At 47.5% G+C, this 21,551-nt stretch overlaps 1 protein-coding gene across 15 annotated transcripts in view; it reads left to right on the top strand.

Moving 5' to 3' along the window:
* IL34 (interleukin 34) overlaps positions 1-21,551 on the top strand; it is a 57,328-nt gene that overhangs the window by 13,424 nt on the left and 22,353 nt on the right. For 2 of the 15 annotated variants that reach the window (XM_070612326.1, XM_070612319.1), the window contains exon 1: positions 8,034-8,283. The exons of 6 other annotated variants lie outside the window; for them this stretch is intronic. The gene's annotated coding sequence lies outside the window, so the exon portion shown is untranslated. Of the gene's footprint in view, positions 1-8,033; positions 8,284-10,100; positions 10,596-11,927; positions 12,555-21,551 lie in introns of those variants that run through there. 7 more of the 15 variants (XM_070612316.1, XM_070612315.1, XM_070612321.1 and 4 more) reach the window with 6 other exon arrangements.

Genomic DNA, 21,551 nt, shown 5'->3' with positions numbered 1-21,551 from the left:
GAGGTGACTCTCCTACTACCCATGGCACTGGGCTCTCTGGCATGCTATCTCCCACGTCTGCCTCAGACACTGGAACCAGCAGACGTCCTGCAGCCACACGTTTGCCACCCTCCACCCATCCCCCAGCCCTACTGAAAATATTTGTTTCCATTTGCACTGAGGGTGGAGCTGTTATTGTCTGTGTGTGTCATCTATGTAGTAATAATAGCTCACCACTGGCCGGGCCCAGGGCCAATAACTGCCGATTTGATTCTCATTTTACAGTTGAGGAAACTGGGGCTCTCAAGCCAAACCTGTGCTCGTGCCTGTAACACTCCATTGCCTCCACAGGGTCCCAGTGCCCAGGGCAGAAGCACATACAACAGGGGTTCTTCTCCCCAACTTGCCAAGTTTGTAAGGGCCTCACTCAAGTGGCTCAGGCGGCTGCCTGACGCGACCCTCCTGGATGAGCTGAGACCCTTCTCCGGCTCTCTGCCTCCCACCTCCCCAGGTGGCACTGCTTTGGGCCATTTCTGACTTATTGTCTAGGGGCCCACCTCTTAAAGTGGACTTACTCCCTCACAGAGTTCAACCAGTTTTATGGTTCTTGTTACAAATTGCCAGGTAGGACCAATCTAGAAAGATTAGAGTATTTTATCAATGAGCATGTATCAGACAGGTCTATCTCTTACCAAATACATCTCTTTAATTCTTAAAGGCAGAAAAGACTGACTTACATGATGATGTACACTCGTACAGATGTAAGCAATGCTTTCTTCGGCCCCTGCGGCTAAGTGGTACAAGTTTTACTGAGTGGAAGATGATTGTTTATATAGCTGTACTTGCCCGGAATAGACCAGGCAGATACCTGGGTGGCCTGGCCCCTGAAGAACAGTTCTTCAAAGGGTCTGGGACTCTTTTCCATCTAGGCATGGCTCAAACTACCTGGGAGGACTGCCCCCCAGCCCCTTCCAGGCACATGAAGACCTGTTAGAGACCCCTTAGAGGTCACCTGCCTTTCTTCATTGCAGGGCTTGGAGGCGTGATTGGTGTCCAGGCCTCCAGCTTCTGCCTCCAACTCATCCTGCACATCAGTGTTTCCTCAATTAGCGTGCTCATCAAGTCACTCCTTTGCTCAAGAACGGGCACTGGCCCTCTGCTGCCTGTCACATCAAGAGCTGCCTGGCTCTCGAGGCCCTCTGTAGTCTGGCCTTGTCCTGCCTGTCCAGTGTGGATTCCCGTGTGGGCCTCAGCTCCATGCTTTGTTCGCTTTATCCCCACTTCTCCCTCCTCAGTGTCTTCTCTTGTCCCCATTCTCCATCCTTCATCCTCTAGCTTAAGTCCCTACCCCTGTCCCCGCCATGAAGCCTCCTTTGACCACCTGGCCAACTCCGGTCCATCTGTTCTCCAAACACCTTTTACATTTATCATCCACACCACAGAGACTGGCCTTGAACTGTTCTGTAGGTGTTCTCTAGGTCTGCCTCCAAGATCACCTACTAGCCTGTGATTGCCGTAAGGGCTGAGAACTGCATCCCCCAGAGTGTAGGGTGGTTCTGGGCATATAGTGCCTGCTTACTAGCCATTAACAGGGGGGCACTGTGCATGGAAATATTCTGTAGCCCTCAGGCAAGATATCGAATGCACGACAGGGCTCTTAGTGTTACCATATTCCACTGATTCTAAAGTACACCTCTCCCCAACTCCACATTTTAACATCCCCTCTGTAATCAGGATCACTGGCATATCATAATTTAATTGACAGATTTTCTCCCTCTCTTTCTCAGAGGTACGTCAAATGTTGGGACATTTTACAATCAATTGCTCTTTAGACTTGATGAAATGAGGCGTTACTGGCTGATGTGAGAATCTGTTGATAGCTGTTTCCAGATTAGACCTGGGAAAAAGCATTTGGGAGGAATGAGAGGATGCTGGGAAAAAGGAAAGGACACTGGGAGAGGAGATGCTGGGAGAGATGAGGGATGCTGAGAGAGATGAGGGATGCTGGGAGAGATGAGGGATGCTGAGAGAGATGAGGGATGCTGGGAGAGATGAGGGATGCTGGGAGAGATGAGGGATGCTGGGAGAGATGAGGGATGCTGGGAGAGATGAGGGATGCTGGGAGAGATGAGGGATGCTGGGAGAGATGAGGGATACTGGAGGAGATAAGGGATGCTGAGAGAGATGAGGGATGCTGGGAGAGATGAGGGATGCTGGGAGAGATGAGGGATACTGGAGGAGATAAGGGATGCTGGGAGAGATGAGGGATGCTGGGAGAGATGAGGGATGCTGGAGGAGATAAGGGATGCTGAGAGAGATGAGGGATGCTGGGAGAGATGAGGGATGCTGAGAGAGATGAGGGATGCTGGGAGAGATGAGGGATGCTGGGAGAGATGAGGGATGCTGAGAGAGATGAGGGATGCTGGGAGAGATGAGGGATGCTGAGAGAAGTGGGATATGCCAGGAAAGAGGGGAGGGTACCCTTTTGGGCCCAGAAGCTTCATGAACTGCTCTGAATTGATTAAGCTGAACTTCCCTTCCATTTTCCTGTCCTCTATGCACATGCTTCTCCAGAGGCTGATTCCTTGTTAATTGAAAGCCAGCCTCCTGGCTGGTGTCCCAGCCTCATCAGTCCCGGGTGGGATAGGGACAGTGGGACGAGAAGCTGTCTTCTCTCACCTGTGAGGAGCCTTTTTATGGCCCTGGCAGAGCCAAGTATACCTCTGACCAACTGGCTGCCAGGAGGGGAAGACGAGAAAGCTGGGCTGCCAGCCCAGCCTGAGCCCAGACCTGGGAGACCGAAGGGCAAAGGCCATAGACTTTCCAGCCTCTGAGGAAGTGCAGAAGGCAGACACCTCAGGGATGAAGAGATCCAGAGGTCCTGAGCTCAGCCAGAGTGGCCTGCCCTGACCAGCTCAGGTCACGCATGTCACCTCTGGGTTGTGACTCTGAAGTTGCAGGGTGCTCCGGTCACCCTTCCAGCTCCAGATCCTTGTGGGCTCCGTTCCCGAGGCCAGGCCTCTCTTGGCCTCACAGTCAGGCTCTTCTGACTGCACAAAACTGCTGGGTCTGGGAATGTGGTCTTTTCCATTCGCCTTCAGACTGTCCTATCCTCTAACATTATCAGCAAGTTATCAGCAAGGCCTTTGGTGTCAGACATACTTAGATATAGTACTTGCTCTCCCATTTGCTAGCTGTGTGACCTTGGGCAAGTTGCAGAACATTCTGAGCCTCGGTTTCCTCATCTTTAAAATAAGGATGAGAATTCCTAACTCTGATGTTGATGTGTATGTCTGTGTGTGTGGGGTGATTAAATGACATAAAGTGACTAACATTAGCTATTATTATTATCGCGATCATCATTGTCCCATTAATCCTTTTATTCCAGCTTAGGTAGTCCCAGCTCCGTCCTGTAGACCACTGCCAACATTATCAACCTAAGTTTTATGGGCCCCAAACATCCCTGAAACAGAGGCAGTGCCATCTCCGTGGCCATCCGCCAGCCCTGACTAGGAGCTCTGGCTGTGTTCTCCTCATTCTTCTAGCTTCCGCTGAGCTGTGTGTCCACTGGGGGCTGTGCCTGGTGGACCCCAGAACTCTAGTTCCATTGGAGAAATACAGCAGGAGCCCATGAAAAGTCCAGGCTAAAAACCAATACAAGGAAAAAGAACAGTGAGGGACATTCTTTTTCAGTAAGATGGAAGATTTGATAGTTTGGGGGGAAAACTCGATAAAATATCTAGAAACTTAGGATACAAAGCAGTCAGCACATTTTTTACGCATAGCTGAGCTGCATGGAAATAAGGACAGCCCCTGGGCAAAGGATGTGGAAGAAGCTGGGGGAGAGCAAGCCTGTACTGAAGGCCCTTCGCTGCTCTGGATAACCCAGGGACAAGGGACAAAGTTTTGAGCCTCCATGAAGCAGAGAGGTAGAACTGAGACCCCCACATACAGTTGGGACCATTGAGAGTTTAAGCCTCCTGTGAAAGTTAGACCAGAAAAACTTCACCCGCTGGCAGAGGCAGAGAAGAAGCAAGCTTTTCTAACCTGGCCTGGGGCTGGTTGGGGAAGAGGACGTCCTCCTCTGGGAAATACATAACCACACACTTGCCCTCTTTTGGATTTGGGGTCAAATTTACACTATTCCTTTGATCCTAGAGTCTCCAGGCCAGGAAATGACCATAAAAGCTAATCCTGGCTAGAAAATTCATAGAGACAGAAAGCAGAATGGTGACTGCCAGGGGATGACGGGAGGAGGAAAAGGGAAGTTGCTTGATTGGTACAGAGTTTCCATTTTGCAAGATGAAAAGAGTCCTGGAGATTTGTTGCACAAGAGCATGAAAGTACTTAACACTACTGAACTATATGCTTAAAAATGGTTAAGAGGGTTTTTTTTTTTTTTTTTTTGGTGAGGAAGATTCACCCTGAGTTAACATCCGTTGCCAATCTCCCTCTTTTTTTTTCCTTGAGGAAGATTAGCCCTGAGCTAACATGTGTGCCACTATTCCTCTATTTTGTATGTGGGATGCCTCCACATCATGGCTGATGAGTGGTGTAGGTCCACACCTGGGACCCAAACCAGCTAACCTAGGCCGCTGAAGTGGAGCACATGGAACTCTAACCACTCAGCCACAGGGCCGACCCTGGGTAAATTTTATGTTATGTATATTTTACCACAATTTAAAAAAAAAAGAAAAGCTATTCCTGACTGGTAACTCCTTGGGACATGTGGCAGAAGCAAAAGCAAAACTTCTTTGGAGGGACTCACCTTCAACCCAGTCTGCTCAGGCTGCCCACAGGATGCCTATCAAACTGGAGCAGACAATCCAACTGCCACATGCACGAGGAAACCAGCCGCCAGGAGGGAGTCGGCAGCAAGAAGAAAGAAAGCAAGAGGATCAATGTCCCCTGATGTTGACTGTAGCATTATTCCTTAAACAAAACAAAACAAAACACCACAACAACTGGAAACAAAGTAAACATCCCCCAGGCAGGAAATACTGCTCCTATTAAAAGCTTTGGAAGGAGTTCCTGAGGGATTTTATTATTGAGGGAGAAAAAGAAGAAATGGAGATGGATGTTAACATGATCCCATTTTTGCAAAGCAACTCCAAAGAAAGCAAAACTTGACCCCAGACCCCACACTTGTATACATGTGTGTTTTCTTATATGGATGTACGAGCATGAAAGAAGATGCTGAAGGCTGCCCTCAGGGTTGCTGGTGTAGGGCTGCAGGGGAAGGAAGGAAGGAGGGAGAAGGGAGAAGAGAAGAAAAAAACGAGAAAGAGATTTTAGTGCAACAGAATTGCACTGAAAATATCCACAACCCTCAACTCTCGGCATGCCTGCTGTGGTCCCGTTTGTGGAGGGTGATAGCTGAATGTGTGTGTTGATGTCTACAGGAGCAAAAAATTAGAATATTGACTTGCAGACATGCCCACTGTCAAGTGGGGGGCAAAAGCAAGTTATATCCATCGTTGATTCAATTTTATTCAGCTAGACAAGCAAACTTCCTCTCTATGTGTATATACGCCTGCATGTGTTAGAGTGAGCAAGGAGAAAGGTGTGGAAGGGTAGATGTTGGTATCAGTAATATTGTGAAGGAGAGAGTGGAGGGGAAGGAAGTGGGAGAGGGAGACATCAGCTTCTGGCGTCCTTAGAAGAGGGGAGGCACAGAGACACAAATACAGATATCTTTGTCTTGTATTGTTTTGCTTGTGACAACGAAGTTGCATTGATTTGGAACATGAAACACAACAAATAAAGACAATTAAAAACAAACAAGTGATCCAATAAAAACTTTCCTACATTGCTTCTGAGAATGGAAAGTGTCTGATCTCCTAGGAGAGCTCTTTTGCAATAGCTTTCAAAATTGTAAAGGTACCCAATGTACCTACTCCCGGACCCAGTAATTCTGCTTCTACGTATGAACTTCCCCGGGGGGCACAAAGCTGTCTGTACAAAGACAGTCATTGCAGCATTATGTGTAGAAGTTAAAGATCGGAAATGGCCTAAATGTTCATCGAGAGACAGATTAAATCAGTTGTGGTCCACACACAGTGGAATACTTAGCAGCTGATGAAAGAAAATGCGACAGTATCACAGTGTTCTAGATAGATTGAGTGACAAGGGGTCAACAGAGGTGCAGAGCAGCCTTCTCTTAGATTCCTAGGGCCACTGTGGATGGCTTAAAACAACAGACATTTTTTCTCTCACAGTTTTGGAGGCTGGAAGTCTCAAATCAAGGGCCACGCCCCCTCGGAAGGTCTAGTGGGGGACCCTCTCTCACCTTTTCCTAGGTTCTGGTGGTTTCCTAAATCCTTGACATTCCTTGGCTTGTGGCTGTGTCACTCCACTTCTGCCTCTGCCTGTAGGCAGCCTTCTGTGTGTGCCTCTTTCTTCTCTTCTAAGGATGCCAGTCATTGGATTTAGGGCCCACCCTAATCCAGCGTGAGCTCGTCTTAACTAATTCCATCTGCAAAGACCCTATTTCCAAATAAATTCACATTCTGAGATTCTGGGTGGACAGGAATTTTGGGGGGGCCACTCTTCCACCCACTACAAGCATGTGTGGCATACTACTATTGGATTAAAAAAAGGAGAGAGAGGGGGAGGCTTGTTTATGGGCTCTCTGGAACAGCGGAAGGAGGCTGAGGCTGGCGGAAAGTGCACCTGTGAGATCTCTCTGGAAGAAAGGCCAAAAGTAGGACTGTGACGAGGAAGGGAGGGAAGAGGATTTCAAGTGGAGTTCCTTCGGCCTGTGTTTGGGTTTGCGGGCTGCTGTGGGAAAGGCTAGGGGGCTGGATGAGAAGGAAGGAGGCTGGGGGCTGGTAGAACCCAACGTTGCCACCTCCTGTGCCTTCCTGTTGAGGAGAGATGGGTCTGTGGGCCATCAACTGTGGTGACAAATATTTCTGGAGGTTCTGGAAAACCAGTCTTGCCCACACTGGGCCCCCTCATGAGGGACATTGAGCAGATTCTCTTCATTTGTTAGAAGGATGGTGAAGACCTCTTTAGGTTCCTGCTCCGGCAGTCTCCTGTCCTTTCTGTGCAGCTCACGGAGGCACCTCCCTCCCCTCTGACCAGCATCCCTCTGGCGTCAGCTGCTCCAGTCTGGGCTGGAAGCTTTTTGTCTCTGTGTGCCAAGCTCCGGGCACAGAGGAGACCCTGGGGTCACAAATACACGTGGAACCGAACTGGAAACTCTGATGCAGAGTTCATGACCTCTTTAAACATTTCATGTTCTTACACAAGGTGGCGTGGGCGGGAGTCGGGGTCGTGGTGGAACCGGGGCTGGTCCTGAGTCAGACTGGGCTTGTGTGAGCAGGGAAGAGGGGATGTGGCCTGGCGAGGAGGCTGGCGACTTGCCCCTGGCCCCCAACCTCCCTTTCCAAGTGGCTCGGGGACAGGGGGCTGCGTCTCACTCCTCCTTAGCTGTGATCCTGATGTGCGTTAGCAGAAAAGACCCAGCCCTCTACCGCCGGCCTCCCTGCATTAATTAGTTAACACAATGGCTGAATTCTCCTCGGGATGGGCACTGAAGTAGGAATTCAGTGGGGCTTATGTCCCAGCAGGGGAGAGAGATGTGAAACTACTGATGAATGACTGTTTAATTACAGTTGCAATAGCTGTTATGAAGCACTGCTCCCCATTGCTTCTGGAAGGTGGAACAGTGTGAATCTGATTATGAGCCAGAACAGAGAGCCTGTGCGCCAGGGCCAGCGTCCCGGCCAGCACCCTTGGAAGAGCAGGGCTTGAACCCAAACTCAACAAGTGTGAGGCCAAACCTCTGCAGGAGAATGAGCCTTGGTAACCAGGATGCTCCCCACTCTGGGAATCTCTGCCGACACCCCTATTTCCCCCTCCACCACTCCTCCCTCCACACTCAGCTTGAGGAGGAATTTCTCAAGCTCCGTTTTTCTGATGGGGAAAGGGAGGCCTGGAGGAAGGAACCGATTGGCTCTCTAGGTCCCAAGTCAGTAAGACGCCAAAGCCAGGTTTCCCGGAACCCTGCGTGGGCCTGCCCAATCCCCACAGTCCGTCCTCTGTGAGCCAAAAAATCAGGAACAAAGCTGCTCTGTTCCCCGAGAATTCCATTTTCCCCATTGTCCTCCACTAGGGACATTCCTGAATTGGTAAAAAAGGGCCTGGTTCAGCCGCAAGTCCTGGCAGTTGATGGGCTGTGCTGCGTCCAACCTGGAGTCTCCGAGTCAGGAGACAGAGGGAGCTAGGAGAAGCCTGAGACTTTAAGGAGCTCCCAGCCAGGAGCCGAGGCAGAGTCGATGCTCAGGACGCTGCAATCAGGTCAGAGGAAGAGGGGCACCAGGGGCTTGGGGGCACAGAGGGACAGCCCCCTTGGAGAGGGGCACCTCCAGGAAACAGGGAACTGGCAGTCTCCTGTGGGTCAAGGGTGGCATGTGAGAGAGTCTGGCGGGGGTGTGGGCATGAGGGGAGATGGGGGGAGGGAGAATTAGGCTGGTAGATGAAGGGGGAAGGGCATTCTGCTCAGGGAACAGCAGGTGAGAAGGGATTGAGGCCAGTCAGCCATGGGGGGATGGGCTGCAGAGGTGGGGGCCTGATTCCTGGTGATCCTGGGTCTGCGGAGCAAAGGTCAGGAGGACTTTGTCCTGTGAGAGGGGAAGGCTGTCTGTCCTAGGGGAGGAGTGCTGTTCCTAACCTCCTGGAGGACAGACCTGCCCCCACCCCCAACACAGGAGGCTGAGAAAAGCAGAAAACACTCCTCTTTCCCTTCAAATGCAAATGTTCACTGCCAGGCAATATTTTTACTTTTTTTTCTTATGGTAAAATATGCATAATGCAAAAATTACCATTTTGAGCTTTTTTTTTTTTTTGAGGAAGATTAGCCCTGAGCTAACATCTGCTGCCAATCCTCCTCTTTTTGCTGAGGAAGATTGGCCCTGAGCTAACATCGTGCCCATCTTTCTGTATTTTATATGTGGGACGCCTGCCACAGCATGGTGTGCCAAGCGGTGCCATGTCTGCACCCGGGATCCGAACTGACACACCCCAGGCCACTGAAGCAGAACATGCGAACTTAACCGCTGGGCCACCGGGCCGGCCCCCATTTTGAGCATTTTTAACTATACAACTCAATGGCATTAAGTACAGTCACAATGTTGCGTGTCTAAGCCACTATTTCCAGAACTTTTTCGTCATCCCAAACAGAAATTCTGTCCCCATTAAACAACAACTCCCCCTTCCCCCCTCCCCACCTCGTGGTAACCTCTGTTCTGCTTTCTGTCTCTATGAATTTGCCTGTTCTAGGTACTTCAATTTATATGCAATTTTTAACGAACAGCTTATTGAGGTAAAACTGAAATGCAATAAACTGCACAGAAGTGCACAGTTTGCTAAATCTGAACATGTGTACCACGACCCGGATAATGGCTGTATCATCATCACTGCCAAAAGTTTCCTCGTGCCCTTTGAAGTTCCTCCCTCCCCAACCAACCACTGGTCTGCTCTGTTCCTATAAATTAGTTTGGATTTTCTAGAGTTTTAAATAAATGGAATTACACAGAATGTCATCTTTCTTTTGCGGGATCTGGTTTCTTTCACTCAGTGTGACTACTTTGAGCTTCATTTGTGTTGTTGCATGTCAATAGTTCATTCTTTCCATCGCTGAGTGATATTCCATTGTATGGATCTACCATAAATTTTTTTATCCATTCACCTGCTGACGGACATTTGAGGTTGTTTCCAGCTTTTGGTGCTAGTAACTAGAAATGCAATTGGTTTTCATATGCTGATCATGTGTCCTGCAACCTGGCTGAGCTGAACTAGTTTATTGGTCGTGTTCCCATGTTCCGGGGGGAAAGCATTTCATCTTTAACCATTTAGCTGTAAGTTTCTCGTAGATGCCCTTTTTCCGGTTGGGGAAATTCCCTTCTATTTATAATTAGCTGAGAGTTTCTTTGGGGAGTGGATGTTGGATTTTCTCAAAGGGGACAAAATCGACTGCATCCACTGACATCATCACGTGGTTTTCCTTTTTTAGTTCGCTAACGTGGGAATTTACCATGATTGATTTTCACTTGTTGAACCAACCCTTCATTCCTGGTACTGAATGCATTAGGAGGTTAGGACGTGGGGATCCAGGTGCCTCCAGAGCATCTTGTCCCTCAGTGAGACCCAGGCTTTGGGACCAGTCATCCTGGTAGAGGGAGGGAGGGGCAAAGGGCAAGGGCGGGGAGAGCGCTGACCGCCAGACAGCAGCCTGCACCTGCCCGGTTGAGCAGCCCCGGCTGAGCAGCCCAGGGTGAGCCGTCCCAGGGGAGCCGCTGGCTATCTGGGGGCGCAGGCAGCCGCTCCGCGCAGCGTGTGCTGGTGAGGCGGCCTCTGCCCTCGCGTTCTCTTGCGCGGGGAGACGCCGGGGACTCGCTGTGGGCTCAGCGCGCAGCCCTTGCGCCTCCTGGAGCCTCAGTCTCCACATCTGCGAAAAGGAGCCGGTGGTGGCCGGGCCGCCAGAGCGCTTGGACCGCGAGGAGGGCCGCGGGCTGCGGGTGGGCTGCGCGTCGCACAGGGGACCCGCGGCGCAGCTGGGGTCTGCCCACCAGGCCAGAGGCGCGGGCGGTTCCCTTCTCTGTGAAATGAAGGTAATGATCCTTTCTCCTAGGGCTGCTCTATTCAATGGTGACAAACCACTGAAATGAGATGAAAGCGCTCAGGCCGGAGTTCGAACCCGGCTGCCCCCGCTCACTAGCTGTGTGTCCCTCGGCCAGTAGCTGAGTCTCTCAGCCGTAGTCTCTTCATTTGTAAAACGGAGATGATGCCGCGAGACGTGGGGACCGACCATAAAGCGACGTCATTGCGCAGATGAGCCAGCAGGTGCGCGGCAGGTGCCTGGCACAGAGCCTGGCCCCTGGGAAATGCCGGGTAGCGTGCGGGGCGTCTCAGAGGTGCCCAGAGCCGGCGCCCTGCGGGGGAGACTGTCCTGGAGCTGGAGGAGCCACAGAGGCGGGAATTTACCCCGCCCTGGTTTAAGTGGGCGGTAGTGTGCGGTTGAGCCGCGTTGCCTCCACGGCTGGCCCTCTCAGCAACCCCTGCAGGCCAGCGTGATGATTGTGCCCCACTCAGGGAGCAGTGAGGAAAGGGGAGCTCAGAGCTAGAGCTAGGGCTGGAACCCAGATGCCCCTGGTCGTTTTGGGAAGTTTGTGCCCTTCCGAAAGGTGAGGGATCTCCCAGGGTTGATGCTAACTCTGGCTCCAAGTAGAGGGGTTGGAGCTGAGAGAGGGCAGCTGGGAGAGGAGAAAGGGATCAAGTAGCCAAGGCAACTCTTGGTGGCTTTCCCTTCCCCATCCTGGCCTCGTGCCCTGTTTCCCTCCAGCTTCTCCGGGTGTGGAGTGTTTAACTGACGTAGTTCTCCTTCTCTGTTGACATTTCGGCATCTGGCCCAAATGTCCAATTCATTCACTCAGATTTTATTCACCAGATGTCACGGTCTCCTGTGTGCCGAGCCTGTGCCAGGCTCTGGGGACACAGCAGGGAGACCAGAACAAGGCTCCTTCTTGAGGGGAGACAGATAACATACACAACTGAACACAGTTAAGATGGTATTGGAGTGGCCAATGCTATGCAGAAGTGCCGTGGGGCGCGTGCCAGGCAATGACCTGGGATGGCCTCTCTGTGCAGGTGAGGTTTCAGCTGACAAGAAGGAGCCAGCTGGGCAAAAATCTGGGGTGGAACATTCTAGGCAGAGGGAAGAGGCAAAGTCCTTAAGGAGGAGTCGGTCTGCTGTGTGGCTGGGCGGTCAGTGCCAGGCAGCGGGTGGATCTAGGGGAGAGGGCACAGTGCAGTCTGCCGGGAAGTCAGGGGGAGCAGTTAGCATTTATTCTAAGTGCAGCTGCCAGGGTTCTTCTGGAAATGAAAAAAATGCTTGTATTCTTCCCTCACCTTCTCTCTTTTTTGATTTTTGGGCCCTCTTGTTTAGAAACAAACTTGACGAGCTCTCAGAACTGGAAGGGAGGGTTGGCACCCCCAGATGCCCTTTACCTGCTGTTGCACCTATTTCCTGGCTGCTGTGGTGTACGAGGGGCAGCAGCAGCAGACTGTGTCCTTTTCCAAGCCACCTTGTCAGGGATGCTGAAGCCCAGGCTTCTTGCCTCAGTGTAGGAGGACTCCGTGGTGCTATTTAAAAATGCTTCAGAGCCTCTGAGACCCGCCTTATCCTGCTCCCCTCACTCCCTCACAGCTTTCTCTTGAAAGCGCACCCTCAGTAACTCATGCAAAACCGAACCCCTGTCTCAGGCTCTGCTTCTGGGGAAGCCAAACTCAGATGGGCCATTAGGGACCACGTATTCCTTGGTTTAGAAATTGGGGTTCTGGGATAAGGGGTCCAGGTGATTCCTAAGGGTTGTTCCTTCCAACTCTTAAAGTCTCTAAAACTGTATGATTTACTCGGTCACATAGCAAGTTAGTGACAGAGCCAGGCCCACAAACCACGCACAGCCTGAAGGCACCCGGGTGAGGGTGGGGCCAGCTGGTGAATGTGCAGAGGCCAAGGTTGCAGCTGTGGTTTCCCAGAAGCGGTACTCCCAGATCAAGCTTCATCTCAGGTAAGGCCCCCTCTGCCCTAAATACTCCAGAGACCCTAGTATCCTGAATTCCACCCCTTTCTCTCTGTTTTAGAATAATTCACACTAAAGTGTGAAAGATTGGGCACTCAGAGATAAGCATCCTGAAAAGAAGATGCTTGTTAATCCCCGAAATCTGTAATTCGATGGACTTTTTTTCAGGGTGGTAAAACAAGTTGGAAAAATGCATACAGTGCAAGTCTATAGTTTTTTGAGCTCACGAGGGAGCCATATACCTGAAGATTCCTCAACTTTCCTGAGAACCAGCTTCCCCACTCCCATTTCTGTTTCTCCCGAACTTTCTCTCCCGATCTTCAGACCACACACGGTTTCTTCTTCAGGTTTCTGCAGCAGGGCCTGTCAAAGGTGGCCATCACTGGAGGGAAGGTGACTCAGCTAAAGAAATAACTTTGCCAAAAGTGCATTTTTGAAAAGAACAGACTGGTGATTTGAGCTAAGCTTCTTGGTAAATGGCTTATTTCTCAGAAGAGTGCAGGACTATGTATCATTTAGTAAATTTCACGCCATATTCTAAAGGATGGGCATCACTTAGTGGCTTAGGCGGGTTTGTAGGGTAGGTCTGGGGACAGCAGGGGAGGCACTCCTGGGGAACGGGGGCCCCCCTGGACAGGGCCTCACCCCATCATGTACTTCTCCCCAGGCACAGTTTCTTCATCTGTAAAATGAATGGAATTGGATATTCCAGCACCTTGGTCCTCAAAGTGTGGTGTACAGACCAGTAGCATCTGCAACACCTGGGAGCTTGTTAGAAATGCAGAGTCCCAGGCCCCACCCTAGACCTTCTGAATCAGAATCTGTCTTTTAACAAGATTCACAGGCCATTTGTACACACAGCACAATTTGAGGAGCCCTGTTCTGGACCAGACTACTCCGGTGTGTCCCTAAACCAGCTGCGGCAGCATCACCCGGAGGAGAAGCTTGTTAGAAATTCAAGTTCATGGGTGCCAGGCCTACTGAATCTCAGATCTGACCGTGGTGCTGTGAGCCTGCGTGTTGACCGCCTCTCCAGGTGATTTGTGAGCACGCTGACCTTTGAGAAGCGCTGAAGCTCAGAGCTGACGTCAGTCCTGCTGAGGCTCCGTGGCTGGGCAGCTGTCCTACGCAGAGCTGGTTTCTTGCTGCTTTGCGGCCTCCTGGAACGCTCACACACCAGCACTTCACAGCAATTCTGTGATGTTCTGTTGTCCTTATCTTTGCTCTGCTGAAGAGAATACTGAAGTTAAGGGAGGTCAAGGGAGTTGCCCAAGATCTTTCTATCTCACCATGTCTTGTGTAGCAATATTGACACAAGAGGTTTCTGGCAGAATCAGTGAGCTGTTACAGGATAATAAAACTCCTTGTAATTATTTAACATTACCTGCTTCTAAATGACAAAGGCTCTGGGAACAGGCGCTGAGGTCGATCTTGTGGGTCTTGATCAAGGCTTAGGCTTGTGAACTGCCACTCTTCTTTTACTGTTTTGATTAGATAATACATTCATATGGTTTAAACATCATGTGCAAAAGGACGATAGTGAAAAATTTTCTTTCATTCCTGTTCCATAACCACCCAGTACCCCCCACCCCCAGGTAACTGTTTTTAGTTTGTTGGGTCTAATCTAATTAAAGCTGATCCTTGGGAGAGCTAAGAAATCTCCTGATATATGGCTGCCTTCATGACCCCCCAAATCTCTGGACTTGCAGTATAGGCATTTTTCCAATTCGCTTTGTTACTCTGAGAAGGAGTCCATCAGATTACAGATTTATTTGGGTTAAGCATCTTCTTTGAAGGATGCACTATCTTGGGAGGTGGGGATGCGGGTTCTGAGCTGCCAATCTTTCACACTTTAGTGTGACTTATTCTAATACAGGGTCTCTTTATGCAAATACAAGCATAATCAAATATATATACATATATATATATATAATACTTTGCTATGCCTGCTGAACATAGTTTACAAAACAGAATACACGCTGTTCTGTGCCTTGCTTGTTTTACTGACTATATCACACTCTTCTATCAGTGAATATTCAGGTTGTTTCCAGTCTGCTATCACAGACACTGCTTGTGCATGTAGCATTTTGCAAGTGCGTTAGGTATGCAGGATAAATTCCAAGGGCTGGGCTTTCCAGGCATCTGCATTTGCAATTTCAAGAGTTATTGCCAACTTGCCCTCTGTAAGGTTAGTACCAATTGTGCCCCCACCAGCTTTGGATGAGAAATTGCTGTTTTCCCACATCCTCGCCAGCAATCAGGTCACCACCTGGCAGGATTTTTACCAATCTGATAGGTGGAAAACTGTGACTCAACTCAGTTTTAATTTAAACTTGTTATGAAAAGTTTTAAACTTATAATATGTTTAAGGACCATTTCTATTTCTTTTGCTGTGGTTGTCTTACTCATATTTGCATATTCTTTGCATATTTTAAAAATTGGGTTGTTGCCTTTTTCTTTTTATTTCTAGGAGGTGATTATCTATTAGAGATTAGCCTTCTGCCTTTGGTCCAAGTTGCATCCAGTGCAATGTTTCTCTTTCATTTTGTTCATGGTTTGTTTGTTTGTTTTGCATGCACATGTTTTTATGGTTATGCAGTCAAATTTATTAGTCATTTTGATAATGGCTTCTGAATGTTGAATCATGGGTACAAAGGTCTTCCCCACTTCAAGAGAACAGGATGTGTCCTATATTTTCTTTTATTATTTTACTTCAAATTTTGATTCATTTGGAATGTATCCCGATGGACACTGTGAGGTATATGTCCAATCTTTTTTTCTCTTTTTCCAGATGGCTATGTTTTCTCTGCTGAATTGAGAAGCTACTTTATTATAAGCTGTTTACACTGTTTGTGGGTCCATTTCAGGACTTGCTACTCTCTTCCATTGGCTGCTCTCTCTATTCTTGTTCATTCATGTTCACACTGCTATGGTTTACAATATTTAAACATATATTTTAATGTATGGAAGGGCTGCTCCCCTTATTTTTAGAACTTTTTCAGCTATTCTTGCTTATTTGTTTTTCTATTTGAACTTTAGAATCTAATGTCTAATTATACACCATGCATCTTGGTGTTTTTATTGGAATTGCTTTGACAAAAACTGAAGTATAGCACATACACAGAAAAGTGAATGAATTATAAGTATACAGCTTGATGAGTTGTCACAAAGTAAACACATAGTAAAGTGAAGAATTACCCAGACCTGGGACTAGAGCATTACCCTCCCCTGCTGAGACCCCCCAAAAGTTACTACCCCAGCCTTTTCCAAAAGGTAATCATCATCTTCATTTCTTATGTCATAGATTGGTTTACTCTTTTTCTTTTTTTTAACTCTAAATACATGGATTCTTTTGTATCTGGCTTCTTTTGCTCAACATTATATTTGTGAGGTTTATTTATCCATTCTCCTGTTGGTGGACATTTAAGTTGTTCCCTGATTTTGGCTATCGTGAATAATGAAGCCATGAACATATAACTCACACATGGCTTTGGTGCGCATATATACAGCATTTCTGTTGGATATTTACTTACAAGCGGAATTTCCGGGCCATGGGATGTGTGTGTGTTCACCTTCAGAAAACACTGCCAAACTGTTTTCCAAATAGACATGTAACAATTTACCCTCCTTCTAGTAATGTCTGAGAATTACAGTTATTCTGCATCCTTGCAACTCTTGGTTTTGTTGGTCTTTTTAATTTTATTCATTCTGGTGTGTGTGTGTAGTGATAATTAATTGTTTTAATTTTTACTTCCCTAATGACTAATTAGTTTGAGCACTTTTTAAAGTATATTTATTAGCCATTTAAATATCCTCTTTTGTGAAGTGTATTGGGATTGCCTTAAATTTATACATTAACTTCAGAGAATGGACATATTTATGATGTTGAATCTTCCTATCCAGGAACATGGTACGTCTTTCCATTTGTTTAAAAATCTTCTGTGTTCTTCAGTATTGTTTACAGTTTTTAAATATACAGTTTATATATTTTTGATAAGTTTTTCCCTAGATATTTTATCTTTTTTTTGTGGAGTCTTTTTTTTTTTTTTTTTGAGGAAGATTAGCCCTGAGCTAACTGCTGCCAATCCTCCTCTTTTTGCTGAGGAAGACTGGCCCTGAGCTAACATCTTTGCCCATCTTCCTCTATTTTTTTATGTGTGGGTATGTTATATATACCACAGCATGGTGTGCCAAGTGGTGCCATGTCTGCACCCAAGATCTGAACTGGCGAACCCCAGGCCGCCAAAGTGGAAGGCGCAAACTTAACCACTGCGCCACTGGGCTGGGCCCTGTGGAGTCTTTTCTAATTGGCTATTGTTGGTAGTAGTTTCTTAGTTGATTCTCTTGGATGCTGTAGGCTTATAGTCATATCATCTATAAATGGAAACAATTTTACCTCCTCCTATCCCATTCTTATATCTTTGATTTCTTTAGTTTCTCTAATTGCATTGACTAGTACCTCCTGTACAATGATAGTGGGCACATGTGCCTTGTTCCTGACTTTAGTGGGAATGCTTCTGGTGTTTTCCAGTTAAGCAAAATGCTAGCTTTTATCTGAGATTTACGTATTTTATCATGTTAACTGATTATCCATTGCTTCCTACTTTAATGAGGATTTTTTTTTTCAATCAGGAAAGGGTGTTGAATTTTGCCAAATGCTTTTTCACCATTTACAGATCTCCTAGGATCTATTATTATGTTATATTAAGAAGTTTCCTAATGTTGAACCATCCTTGCACTCCTGGAATAAATTCCCTTTGATCTTTTAGTGTGTGGTGCCACCCTATTGGAAAAGCTTCTTTGATCCAACAGCTACTGTGGGCTCCTCTGCACAGGGTCTGTGGACATTGCAGGGTCAGGACATGTGGGCTGAAGTGTCCTCTCCTGAAGTGAGGAACTGTTGGCTTGATTCTTTTCTAGGAAACCCAGCTCCAAACTCCTTCCTGGTGTAATAGGCAGTAGAAGCTGGGGATTTCCACCAATTTAGGAAAAAACTGCATGATTCTGATCTCAGCCTTTTTCAGTTTATCTCTGTTGTTGTTTCAGTTAACTTTAATTTCAAAACAAACATACAAAAACCCCCCAAACAAAACTAAACAGCCTTTTTCCTGTTACATTCAGTTTTGTTTATGTAAGACTCTGGAGAATGTCCCAATAGGCCGTTAGAGTCTCTGGGCTATTATAAAAAGTTTAGTTGGGACTTGCTGCCATAATGTTTTCTCAAGAAGACCAGGGGTGGGGGACTTACAAGAGTCTAGATCTGTAACAAAAAAAAGCCTTTGGGTTCTTGGTCGCTGGGGGATGCAGGGCCCAGTTCATAGAAGAGGCATCTACTTGCAGTGCAGCCCCGCGGTTAAAGCAGTGCCTTCTAGGTTAGGTTGCCTGGGCTCAAATCCCTGCTCTGCGGTTTACTACTTGTGTGACCTCAGACCAGTTACTTCACCCCTCTGGTCCTCAGTTTCCTCATCAGAAAGTGAAGATAATAACAGTTCCTACTTCTCGCCTCGCTATGAGGGTTCAATGAATTAATGCACAGCAAGTTCCTTGGCAAGAGATGTGGGGGAGCCTAAGTGGGGATTAGAGCATCCAGTGGGGAGTGGGCCAGGTGGTCTCTGCATTCAGTGACCTTCTGAGCTTGGCTGACCTCAGTCCTCATGCTGATAGCGGCAGGTGTGCTTAGACAAGTGTCTGGCAAGTTGTCGGGGTCAGAGGCTTATAAGATGAAGCAGAATAATAATAATAATAATTAATAATAATAATAATAAACTCCTTTTGTAAGTGTCTGGGCTATGGAAAGCAAAGGAATGGAAGATTCCTCAAGATTGACATTTCAAGAACAAATTTGTGAGTTAGTGGACAGTTGGACCAAAGCTCTTGGTCCCTAACCAGGCTTTTCTGCAGTCTTTAATTCTGAGGCTTGGAACTCCCTCCAAAGTGGGCTGGTTCACTTTTTTTTTTTTTTAAAGATTTTTTAAAAATTTTTTTCCTTTTTCTCCCCAAAGCCCCCCAGTACATAGTTGTATATTCTTTGTTGTGGGTCCTTTTAGTTGTGACATGTGGGACGCTGCCTCAGCGTGATTTGATGAGCAGTGCCATGTCGGCGCCCAGGATGCGAACCAACGAAACACTGGGCCGCCTGCAGCGGAGCGCGCGAACTTAACCACTCGGCCACGGGGCCAGCCCCAAGGGCTGGTTCACTTTTGAATGGGGCATCCGCAAGGTGGCTCTTCTGGGTAGTGCTGTCCATAGCCCCCGTAGTATTTATGTTTGAAAGGGTATAGGGGCATTTTTGCTGTGGGCAGAGGGGGCAGCTTTGCCTGATGGATGAGCTATGAAGGGAGAGTCATGGGGAGGGGTCTGGCCGCGAGCGCAGTGCCTGGGTTCTCCCACCAGCTATAGATTCTGAACGGCAGCAGGCTGGCTCTCCTTCAGGCATTCTGTCTAACTTGGTGCAGCAGGAGCCAGGTTGGAGCTGTCATCACCAGCTTGCTGCTTCCACTTGGCTACTTTAAATTTTTTAAATTGGAGTATAATTTACTTAAAATGCACAGACCTGCAACGTTCTATTTGATAGTATATTAGTTTTCTAGGGCTACTGTAAGAAAGTACCACAAACTTGGTGGCTTAAAAGACAGAAATGTATTCTCTCACAGGTTTGGAGGCTAGAAATCCAAAATCAAGGTGTCAGCAGGGCCATGATCTCTTTGAAGGCCCTAGGGGAGGGTCTTTCATTGCCTCATCTTGGCTTCCTGTGGTTGCATGCAATTCCTGGCGTTCTTTGGCTTATGGACATACTGTTCTGATCTCTGTTTCTGTCGTCACATGGTACTCTCCCTGTGTGTCTCTGTTTTCTCTTCTTATGAGGACACTAGTCATTGGATTAGGGCCTACCCTAATCTGATAGGACCTCGCTCTAACTTAACTGATTATGTCTGTGCAAACCCCATTTCCAAATAAGGTCACATTCTGAGATTTCAGGTGGAAATGAATTTGGGGGAGGACACTATTCAAGCCAGTACGGCTTTTTGTTTTGTTTTTCGCTGAGGAAGTCTAATCGAGCTAACATCTGTGCCAGCCTTCCTCTATTTTGTATGTGGGTCGCCACCACGGCGTGGCTGATGAGTAGTGTAGGTCTGTGCTTGGCATCTGAACCTGCGAACCTGGGCTGCTGAAGAGGAACATGCTGAACTTAACCACGAGGCCATGGATGGGGCTGACCCTGCAGTATGGATGATTTTTGATAGTTGTGTATACCCATGTGACCACCACCCCAATCAGGAGCTAGAACATTTTCATCACCTTAAAAAGCTCCCACATGCCCCTGTCCAGTCAATTCCTACCCCCACCTCCTACTTCAGACAACTGCTGTTCTGATTTCTATGACCATAAATCTATGGTAGTTCCCCCTTACCCACAGTTTTGCTTTTTGCAGTTTTAGTTACCCATGGTTAGCTGTGGTCTGAAAATATTACGTGGAAAATTCCAGAAAGGAATAATTCATAAGTTTTAAATTGCTCACTGTTCTGAGTAGTGTGATGAAATCTCGTGCCGTCCCACTCCATCCCACCCGGGACACGAATCATCCCTTTGTCCATGCTGCATACGCTGCCCACCCGTTAGTCACTTAGTAGCTGTCTGTCACAGTATGGCCTTCAAGTAACCTTTATTTTACTTATAATGGCCCCAAAGCCAACTTTGTTATTGGTTATTATTGTTAATCTTATACTGTGTCTAATTTATAAATTAGACTTTGTCATAAGTATGTATGTATAGAAAAGCCTAGTATATACAGGGTTTGGTACTCTTTGTGGTTTCAGGCATCCACTGGGGGTCTTGGGACGTATTCCCAGTGGACGAGGGGGGACTGCTATAATTTTTTGCCTGTTTTTGCATTCAAATAAATGCAGTTAAATAGCGTGTGCTCTTTTGTGTCTGGTCTCTTTTGCTCATAATAATGTTGTTTGAGATTCAGCCAGGTTGTGGCATGGATCAGGAGTGTGCCCCTTTTTCTTGCTGAGTGGTATTCCATTGTGAGGTTATACCACAGCTGGTATAGCTGTTCTTCTATGGATGGACATTTGGGTTGGTTTAAGTTTTTGGAACTGCTTCTTTTTCAAAATATGAATATAGAAGCAACGCACGTTCTTGTTCATTCTTTTTCTGGACATAGATTTTGATTTTTCTAGGTTAAATACTAGGAATGGCATTGCTGCATCACAAGGCAGGTGTATGTTTAAATTTATTAGAATTGCCAAGTAGTCGTGCAATTCGATTGTGCCCATTCACACTCCCAGGGGCAGTGTGTGAGAGTTCCAGTTGCTCCACATCCTTGTGAACTCGGTTCTTTTTGTGTGTGTGTGAGGAAGATTCACCCTGGGCTAATACCAGTTGACAATCCTCCTCTTTTTTAGCTTGAGGAAGATTAGCCCTGAGTTAACATCTGTGCCAGTCTTCCTCTACTTTATATGCGGGATGCCTCCTTAGCATGAACTCTGGCTGCCAAAGCTGAGTGCGTGGAACTTTAACCACTCGGTCACAGGGCTGGCCTCTTGGTTATTTTCTTGATGAGGTTTATTTTCTTTGATGCATAGAGAGGATGGCCCTCGGCAGAGGTTTCCATCCACGGGGCTGTCAAGCTGAAGACCCTCCAGCTACTCTGCTGTGGCTGCTACCTCACTCCTTTTTGCTTTGTTTTGCTTTTTGTTTTGTTTCGTTACCCTATTGCTGCAAGGAAGCTTTAGGACACAAAGGTCTGTGGGCGTCCCTTTGTCCGCTGTCCCTTTTTCTCAAGAATGGCACTAGTGTGGACCCTCCACACTCTGTTCTTCTACTCTTGAATCTCCTTGCTTGTCGGAGGTCAGAGGTTGAAAGTCAGAGGTAGGAGGTCAGAGTCCTTAGAAAGACATCAGCAATTTTCTTAAAGTAGGAGCTGTTCAGAGTGTTCAAGGGTCCCATGTGACTAGTTCCACACTGGGTTTCTTTCTT

The sequence above is a fragment of the Equus przewalskii genome, chromosome 3 (assembly GCF_037783145.1).
Source record: "Equus przewalskii isolate Varuska chromosome 3, EquPr2, whole genome shotgun sequence".
Taxonomy (NCBI): domain Eukaryota; kingdom Metazoa; phylum Chordata; class Mammalia; order Perissodactyla; family Equidae; genus Equus; species Equus przewalskii.
Note: the sequence above shows the minus strand (reverse complement) of the source record. Positions and strands in the feature narration are given on the sequence as shown.